This window comes from Pinus tabuliformis, chromosome 1_1, assembly GCF_031772625.1.
Source record: "Pinus tabuliformis cultivar Carrire ecotype Pingquan chromosome 1_1, CPIR1, whole genome shotgun sequence".
In the NCBI taxonomy this organism is placed as follows: Eukaryota; Viridiplantae; Streptophyta; class Pinopsida; order Pinales; family Pinaceae; genus Pinus; species Pinus tabuliformis.
The window spans coordinates 835,286,857-835,297,281 of NC_142297.1; the positions used below are offsets into that span (position 1 = coordinate 835,286,857).

Consider the following 10,425-nt stretch of genomic DNA (forward strand, 5'->3'; position numbering starts at 1 on the left):
TGGGTAGGGACAACTCCTAAAAGTTCCTATTAAAGGCCCACAGAAATCGAACTATGAGGTCCTATCCTACAAAAGAGTACAAGGTCCTACGAAAACATTTATGTGCGAGAAACAAACAAGGTTTAGAGGGCAGATCATGTACAAGAGAAGCTAGAGATGTCATCTTGTGCAACCATGTGTTAAGCTCAAATTTTTTGAAACAGGTATTTAAAAACAAAAAACAAAAAAGGGCAAGAAAACTTATACCAAAGAATTTGAAGTGGCTACAAGGAGTGACAAGGACGACTCAAAGCGAGAAATACAAACTAGAGCAACTTACCCTTGAGACATGACGGTATATAATATCTTCTCAACTATACTCACGATGCCTCAAGGCGAGAAATATAAACTAGAGGGGCTTACCCTTGAGACATGAAGGTCTATAATATCTTCTCAACTATACTCGTGAAGAATGTGCGCTCCTATAACTTGGAACATGGGGGAATCTAAGCTAGAAAGGATGGACTCAAGTATAATTAATTTGGGCTCGAGTATGATTAACTGCTAGCTTAGGTAAGTGATTCCATGAGCTACCATACTAGAGAGCGATTAATTAAGACCGCCTTGTATTTTGCGGAAGATAATGTTCATGGCCTCTACTTTAAGCACTTGATGGCTTGTATTTTGTGGAAGATAATGTTCATGGCCTCTACTTTTTGCACTTGATGGCTTGTCAAACTTTTTTTTTATATGATGCATGCTAGCTACTTGAGTAAGGACGACTTATAAAAGTTCCTACTAGAGGCCCACTGAAAACGAACTATGAGGTGCTATCCTACAAAAGGGTACAAGGTCCTACAAAAACGGTTTAGAGGGCGGATCATGTACAAGAGAATCTAGATATGTCATCTTGTGCAACCATGTGTTAAGCTCAAAATTTTTGAAGCAAATATTTAAGAAAGTGGTCAAAGCATTTGTGACCCAAAAAAACAAAAAAGGGCTAGAAAACTTATACCAAAGAATTTGAAGTGGCTACAAGGAAAGACAAGGATGACTCTAGAGGGGCTTACCCTTGAGACATGGAGGTTAAGAGATATTGAAGGAAGCATCAAACAAAAGACTAAAGTAAGGCTTCACACACAGGAATCATGTATGCACTATGTGTAAAGGGGATAAAATAGCAAATGAAGCTACTTGCAAAATAGAGGTGATATGACAAAGTAGAATTGCATAAGGTTCGAGGGAATTAAATACAAACTAGAGGGGCTTACCCTTGAGACATGTGGGGGATTTAATAATGACAAGAGGATGTAATCTCACCCATATAATTTTTATGAGCATGAATGCACCACTATAATAGAAAGAATATTGCCAAGTTGCTCGGTTTGGGGAAATTAATAATGACAAGACGATGTAACCTCACCCATTTAACTTTTATGAGCATAAAGGCACCACTATAATAGAAACGAGATTGCCAAGCTGCTCACAAGATGATGTAATCTCACTCATTTAACTTTTATGAGCATGAAGGCACCACTATAATAGAAAGGAGATTGCCGAGCTACTCAAAGTAGAGTTGTATAAGGTTCGGGGGAATTAAATACAAACTAGAGGGGATTACCCTTTAACATGAGGGGAATTAATAATGACAAGAGGATGTAATCTCACCCATATAACTTTTATGGGCATGAATGCACCACTATAATAGAAAGGATATTTCCAAGTTGCTCGGTTCGAGGGAATTAATAACGACAAACGATGTAATCTCACCCATTTAACTTTTATGAGCATGAAGGCTAATAGAAAGGAGATTGCCAAGCCACTCAATTGCCTGGACTTGGAGGATGAAGAAGGAAAGAGGGGGAGACATGTTGCAACAAAGGGTTCTCCTTTAGAAGTCGGAAAATTATTAAGAGAAGGTTAAGGGAAAATAAAGAACATTTATTAGGGAATGGCCATGTTTCAACAAAGGGTTCTCTTTTAGAAGTAGGAAAAGAGAATGTTAGGGGAAACTAAAGAACATTTATTAGGGAATGACCATGTTGAAACAAAGGGTTCTCTTTTAGAAGTAGGAAAATAGAAGGTTAAGGGAAACCAATGAACATTTATTAGGGAATGGCCATGTTGCAACGAAGGGTTCTCTTTTAGAAGTGGGAAAATTATAAAGAGAGAAGGTTAGGGGAAAATAAAGAACATTTATTAGGGAATGGCCATATAAGGATAAGTGATTGCAAAATTGCATTGCAAGGTGTCTTTAGGCAACGACAAAGTTGGCTAAAAGATAGTTAAACCAAAGGAAATGTAGTGCATCCAAGGGAGCTTGGGGGAGACATAGTCCTCAAACAACCGCAAATAAGAGGGCCTCTTAACCAAGAGGACCCTAAAAAAGTTCATGATGAAACCACTAAAGAAATAAGGAGAGAGGTGGAGAGGTGAATTCTTCCTTATGTGAACCTGCATGAAAGTAAATGTGTAAGGGAGAGAAGATGTATATCTTCACATTCATTTATGTGAACCTGCTTAGCATGTTTATACTAATGCAGCAAAGTAAATGTACAAAAGTAAATGTGTAAGGGAGAGGAGATGTATATCTTCACATTGATTTATGTGAAGCTGCTTAGCATGCTTATACTAATGCATAAAAGTAAATGTACAAAAGTAAAAGTAAATGGGTAAGGGAGAGGAGAAATACCATTAGAAAATAATCAATCAAAATAGTAAGCATATACCAATAAAATAAACAAAAAGCTAAATAATCAAAATAGTACATATAGCCATAAAATAAACAAAATAATAAGGACATGGTGTGCACATGGGTAACTCTATAAATTTTGTGCAAGAAAATGAAATGCTACACTACCAGAAATTAAAAATTAAACCCAGAATAACATCCATAATAATTAGAGATACACTAGGAGAAATTAAAAATTAAACACAAAATAACATCCATAATAATTAGAGATTAGCTAGTTTTCAACTAAAAAGATTAGAACCAAGCCCTAATAAAACTAATCAAATTTTTAATAATAACTAACCCCTTAGTTTTCTTTTGAAAAAAGAGGTACATGCATCAATACAACAATAACAGTCAAAACATATGACATCCAAGCTCACAATTATAACCACTGGAAACTTTTAAATTTTTATTGAAGAAAAATATATAGTAATCCTTGTACCCATGGGAGACATGATGTTTGTTAGATGGTGTATGTCTCGGATGGGTGATATCATTCGAGTAACGAAATTTGTAAAACCCATTAGCCATTCATTCACAAAGCTGAGATGGACTGATTCATTTTGGCCTAGCAGTGTGTCTGTGTTTATCCATTTTGTTTAATCAAGAAAAGTCATATCATTTAAGGGCAGAATGTGCACCTATCTGTCTGCCTGATTTGCTTCGACGCTATGGACGTGGAGATGTTTCAACCAACGACCTCACATTACATATTATATTCTTCTCCTCTGATCTATCCGTGTCATGTCAATATATTGCGAAGAGCTAATTTCCTGGATATTTCGGCTCCTCGTCACCCTAAAACGTGAAAAAAAGGCAGAATCAGTGGCTTTTATCTGGGAAAGAGAAAGACAATGAGAGCTTTTATCTTGAAGAGAGAGAGACAATGAGAGCTGCTAGTAATCCGAATCTATGTATTCAAGGAGTATGCTTTTTCCTTTCCTTTTAATGAAGAAGTAACTGCTAATTTAAACCAACTTAAATAAATATAATAAGAATATCTAAGAAACTAAAAGAAAAATGTCTATCCAAAGTAGAGCAGAAAGGATACCACGGTATTTAATTCGCTGTTATCAAAGGAGAGAAACGAAAAGTAACTAAGACTGTCATGTGGCTAAACTGGAAATCAACAGCACACTATGTCTAAACTGAAAACTGGAAAGATGATGAGATATATGTAATTAGAAGATGAAAACACTATAAATGTCAATGAAAACAATTTAATGTTGCTCTGAACCCTCAAAACTGAGAAAATCACTGCTCTTATTTCAAGAGCATTTTCAAGAACAGGAGATGTTGATGCTAGCAATTTTTAATTTACAAAAATACAAAAATATTAAATTCGCTTGTTATTATAAAAGCCAAAGCTGGCTACAGGTGCAATGAAATTTAACAATATTCAATTTACAAGAAAATAAGAAAACGAAAAAACACCTTCTGGCGGCGGAAAAGCAGAGCAAAGAGAACACAATAGTTAATCGATTCCATTTCCAACCTCCATAACTTTTACCAATTTCACATTTAAAAACTTGATAACCTATTACTCTCCTGAGATATAAAGAGCGATTTTTAATAAGTAGAGAAGCTTCCCTTAACGCTCGAAACTAATAAGTAGAGAAGCTTCCCTTACTATTTGTTATTGAAGAAACGAGATGTGAAATTAGGTAACTGTAATAGAATGATATTTTAATGTCTATTCAATTAAAGAAAGAAAGAAAAATATTTTAATATTTATTAGACTAAATATAGTTTATGGCTCAAGACTGTTCCTCATCTGGTCTAGTTTCTCAACCAACCCTTCTTTAAATAGATTATCCCAAGAGCTAGAGCCTCACATTCTAAAAATAGTCTATCCCAAGAGCTAACTACCAGAATATCTGCATAACTTTCCCTGTTGTCTTTGAAGGCCTCACATTCTAAAAATAGTATATCCCAAGAGCTAGCTACCAGAATATCTGCATAACTTTCAGTGTTGTCTTTGAAGGCCTAGCATTCTAAAAATAGTCTATCCCAAGAGCTAGCTACCAGAATATCTGCATAACTTTCCGTGTTGTCTTTGAAGGCCTCGCATTCTAAAATAGCCTATGGGAGTACTAGACTCCCGGTTTTTTGCCTTTTGCAATTCAACCTTTTTTTTGCCTTTTTCTTACTCAATATAATGCCTCTTTCTTACTCAAATTATATTGACGATGAGCTGACCCAACCTTCTAACAGTCCCCTAACCTTCTAACAAAATAGATGAAGAGAGAAAAGAGTTTTACTCAAATCTAACAGTCCCCTAACCTTCTAGCATTAACCTTCCCTAACCTTTTAACATTAACGTTATAACAAAAGAGATGAAAAGAGAAGAGAGTCTTACTCAAATCTTTTTCATCTTTTTCTTATCCAAATTGATGATACACTGATCCAACTTTCTAATCCTTTTCATCTTTTTCTTACTCAAATTGATTCAAATTTTGATAATGATACAAATTGAAAATTGATAATGATTCAAATTGAAAATTGATGATAAGCTAACCTAACCTTCTAATCTTTTTCATCTTTTTCTTACTCAAATTGATAATAATTCAAATTTTGATAAAAATTCAAATGGATAATAAACTGACTCAACCTTGTAACCATCACTTTCTAATAAACCTTCCAACGGTCCCTAACCTTCTTTAAAAAAAAGATGAAGAGAATCAGAAAGGGATGATTAGCCAGAGAGTGTGATGATTAGATCAGCTACTTATAATTTACGAAAACATAAAAAAAAAAATCAAGATCTCTTGCTACAATAATAACATTTAATTAAAAAAAATTCAGGCTATTAAACGCAAAGAGGTGCAACGATAAAATATTATTTAAATTTCAAGAAGAAAAAAAAAGAAATATACACGAGGGACTTCATATCCAACGTGAGTCAAATCCCGATGCTCCGCTTTTTTCACAGATTCCAATCCTATTCACCGACAAAACCTCTAACTTTAACCATTTCACATACACAACGCACATAAGACGTATAACATGACACAGCAAAATAAAAAGATCAAGATCTCTGGCTACAATAATAACATTTAATTAAAAACAATAATATTACTCTCCTGGGATATTAAGAGCGATTTTTAATTAGCCATAAAAAACCATAAGATGTCAATGAAAAAATTTACTAAACAATAATTTATTGCTCTTAACGCTCGAAACTAAGAAAATAAGAGGATAACGTTTCAAACTAAGAAAATAAGGGGAGAAGCAAGTTTCCGTTACTATTTTATCTTCAAGAAACAGAGATGTGAGAGTAACTACCTGTAATTTATGATGGGGATGATTAGCCTGACGGGGAGATTAGAATGATTACCAGACAGTGAGATGATTAGATTGGCTACCTGTAATTTACGGAAAAAATAAAAAATCAATATCTCCCTATACAATAATAACATTTAATTTAAAAAAAAAAAGAGTTGTTTACTAAAGTGGTTTTTAAAGGGATTTTTTGGAAGTTTTTTTGGTGGGTTTTTATAGTCAAAATCTGGCAATAATTTATTGAAATGAGTTTGATAGTTAATTTCTGCACAATCAAAGCGTCCCAGGGGTTTTTCAGGGTGCTGAATCCAAATATGCAGTTAAAAAACCATTTTAGATAATACAAATCAAGATTTAACCTCAATTTTTCCACCAGATTCCGTCACTGGAGATTTGGAATCTCCAAAAAGTCGCACACAATACAACTCCTTTAATAAACCCAAAGAAAAACAATGATATAATAATATTTAATTTCCAAGGAGAGAAAAAATAGCTCTACTAAAGAGGGAAGAAAAAAACAAATACCTCAGCGACTTCGTATCCATCGTATTCAACTCCCGATGCTCCGTTTTTTTCACAGTTTCCAAATCCATTCACCCTCCATTCTCTACAGCTTTCAACCTATAACATGAAACAGAGAAAAGAGAAACGACGAGACAACACAACACATTGAAAGCGCTTCTAGAGCACATGAACACACAAACACCACACAATTTCACATATATAACACATATAACATGACAACACACATATAACGAGACAACACACCACATTGGAAGCGCTTCCAGAACACACGAACACACACAAAAACAGAACAGAGAGAGAGGAGCCGAAGAAGAATAAGCAGAGCTGTATGTAGGTTCACGGACGTATATATGCCCGTCGCATCTACTCTTTCTACTCTCATTTCCAACCACCCTAGAACTTTCTTTCTTAAAAGTTCCAAAAGATCTCCCATCTACCCATCTCAATCCAGCACCATATGCTATTTTTCCGTACCTGTAATAATAAAATAAATATTCAAATTACACCTCTAGGAAATTAAATAAAAAAACATTGACATATGAAATAATATCCATTGTCCGGGAAATTTAATTCAGTTTAATTAATTTAATTCATATTAATATAAATAATTAATTAAAGTGAAAAATCTAAAATTTTCAGAATAAACCTTCAATTATAGAAAAAAAAAAAAAAAATGATCTATCGCCTTACCATACCATAAATGTTAACACCAAGGAATCAGAAATGGAAAAGAAAGAAATGCAAATATTAGATTAAATGACACCACAACTGGCTTCCTCCATTAGATCAAACAGCATTCAAGAAGAAGAAAAAAAAGCATTCCCTTACCCCACCAAATTATATTGTAAAGAATTTAGTCAAAATAACTCCTCTGCTTCGGAAATCGCTTCTTAATGCCTTCCATATTTCTCAGTCCTTCCGCTCTGATTTCACACTGGATATCTGACATGAATTCCTCTTCCGCACCTCCGTCTTCTACTGCATTACACCTGCATTTTCTTACATTTCCCGCGGAAAATTCAAAACCCCAACCAGCTTCTTCACCATGGGAGGAAGCAAAGAGAGGTAGAATCGAACCACCACACCAGTAAGCGAGGTCACCACACCATTAAATCCGGAAGCGGGGAGGCCATCCGGAGGCTTCATTGGAAAATTTCATCAGAAATTCGCCGTTAACATCGCTGTCTAGTACAAATTCAACACATAATCCTCTTTTATCAGAGACAGGACAGGGCCGCTGCGCTTCTTACCTTTCATTCATCGTTGCCCTCTTTCTCACCTCGAAGGGTGAAACATGTGAAATCGAGAAGCCCTGTAATGGTCCTGCCACAAAAAATCCCAAGTGAAGCTGCAGGCACAAATCGGTACAAAATGCAAGATGATATTTAACGCCTGATACAACTGACAGGGTACGATTGGATTAGACAGCTCCGTTCTACGTTTCTGCGTTTAACGCAAATCGTGTAAAATGCATTAACCAACCAAAACAGCATCATACAAACACGCTTGTGGAGGCAGACTGGACACGAGTTGCCCGGCATGGAACTCTTTCATGTATTGAAAATTAAATGCTCTGCATCCAACGGCTCCAGATGCAAACATTAAATATTACATTCTGACGAAAAAGCAAACATCGGTAACCCCGAAAAAGCCAAAAAAATTGCTACGGCTAAGAAGAAAAAAGCAAGGCAATACAAAAGCGAGCATCGTTAATAATAACCAAAAAAACAAAAAGCAAACATAAAAGCATGGTAAATTCAATTAGAATTTGGAATCAGGATTATAAATATAAATAAGTAAACAACTTCACACAAACAAATTTCAAATTTAAACATTAAAAACAAAATAGTATTAGATAAAGGATTTTCAAATTTAAACATTAAAAACAAAATAGTATTAGATAAAGTCCTCTTTTAACGAGGTGAAGGAATTGACGATCAAAAGTGAATCGGAATTTGGGTCAAAAAAATTTCAAAAAATCTTGTAGAGGCAGCGTTTGAATCGTGTTTTTTATGGTGGAAATGGATTCAGCGCCATCAAAAATGTCTAGAACACTTAAAATTACTATAACTTGGATTTATAAAAATCATTGCCAGATTTTCTCTAAATATAACTAGAATTTCCATAACTTTCCAAGGAACTCCTCCACCTGGTTAGACTACGCGTTAGAGGAATAGGAGATTACAATGCTTTTTGTTTGTACCATATTTGTTATATAACATTTGTTAAACTTTTATTTATTTTATTTATGATAAGTGTTTAAAATGAGTAATGTTAAAAGTTTATTTATTTATAAAAAGATGTGTTTTTAGAATATTTATCTCAATTACTATGCTCATTTGGAATATTTTTATTTATATTACAATATTTTTTAAATAATTTAGAATAAATTATATAAAATTTATTATTAATCATTAATTTATTAAAAATAATATGTTGTAAAATATAATTTAGATTTCATAATAAAAAAAATTATTTTACAATTACTTGAAATATTTTAAAATGAATTAAAGATAATCAGTTAATTAAAATGTTATAATAATTTAATTTTTTATTTTTTATAAAAAAAATAATTATTGATATATAGATATGATATAATTTTTTCATATATAATTTATAAAAAAAATTGATAAAATTACAATATAAACATCAAACTCATTATTTAAATCTCATTTCTTATTATCATATTTTATAAAGAAGAAATACATTGAATATAAAGAATAGATTTTAATCATTGAGATAATGGTATCTCTATTAATATCAAATAATTATGTTTATGTTAATGTGATTATAATAGTGATGATTCATGTTCATTGAGATCAAAATTAGTTTATCTCATTTTTAAAAGGTAATGATTATTTAAATTTCTTTAAAATTTTGTTTTTAGAAGGGAAATTTTATTTAAATTCATTGAAATCTTGTTTTTATGCTTAAAAAGTTGTAAGAGAAGCTTTCCAAGATTATCATAGTTTTGTAGAACACGGGTGGGACTACTCAACTCCCTCTAGAGGTCAGTGATGGGACTTGCTTTCATATTGCTTGTATCCTCCCACACTATGGGCGTACTTGGGAGGTTAGAAAGGTAAATGAGTTTTAATTTGAGAAAGTGATTTTCATCTTCAACCTTCACAAAGATACAAATTTTTACATCCCACGGCTTTTGGAATTTTCCCAATGCCCATTGTAGTTATGTAGTTCATGGGAGTTGGTTCTTGTTTTAGTAATGTTGATTTCTTCTTTATACTAGTTAGAACTAAAAGATATTTTTGATCTTCTAGAATCCAAGTTACTCCCTCCTTGTAATATCTTGGCTTCCTTTTAATGTCTAACTCTTAATTGCACCACAAATCCTCTTTAAATTTAGATATAATTATATTTTTAATATTGTCGGTATGTGTAGGATGACATCCTCCTATATTCCCTAATGATTTAACCAACACTTCATCTTGATGTCATCTTTGCTTGAGGTGTTGGTGGTAATGGATAGAGTTGAAAAAAAAATCGAGGAGTCTCTTATCATCAATGTTGTTTATCTTGTTCATGTACATTAGGTCCTTAACCATGGTTGATCTATAAACTATCATGGATATTCCACTAGATAGTTCATCAAAACATATATGTTACTTAAATATAAATCTATACTATGAAGGGTTAATTCCTTTAGATTCAAGATCCCTTATTACCAATTTCGTTGTTTATGTATGCAATAAATTAAATGTGAAAAATAAAGAAAAGTAATCACAATCACTCACAAACCACAATGAACACCAATTATTTTCTAGAAAACCCTTTCAAAAGAAAATTCATTTGAAAGGTGAATCTACTATGTTCTCTTTTATCTAGAATTGAAATAATGCAAGTGCAAAGGAGAAGACACGATTTATGTTATTATCTGAGACATGTGG

General features: G+C 33.1%; 1 long non-coding RNA gene across 2 annotated transcripts; it reads right to left on the bottom strand.

Moving 5' to 3' along the window:
* Positions 1 to 3,229: 3,229 nt before the first annotated feature.
* Positions 3,230 to 8,092, bottom strand: LOC149216730 (uncharacterized). Of its 2 annotated transcripts, XR_016250589.1 has the most exons (4): positions 7,349 to 8,092; positions 6,521 to 6,994; positions 5,999 to 6,078; positions 3,230 to 3,511 (listed from the first exon to the last, which is right to left on the bottom strand). It is a non-coding gene; the product is annotated as an uncharacterized LOC149216730 (long non-coding RNA). The 2 variants fall into 2 exon arrangements; XR_016250590.1 differs by lacking the exon at positions 5,999 to 6,078 and having other exon boundaries at positions 7,349 to 8,090.
* Positions 8,093 to 10,425: the final 2,333 nt, after the last annotated feature.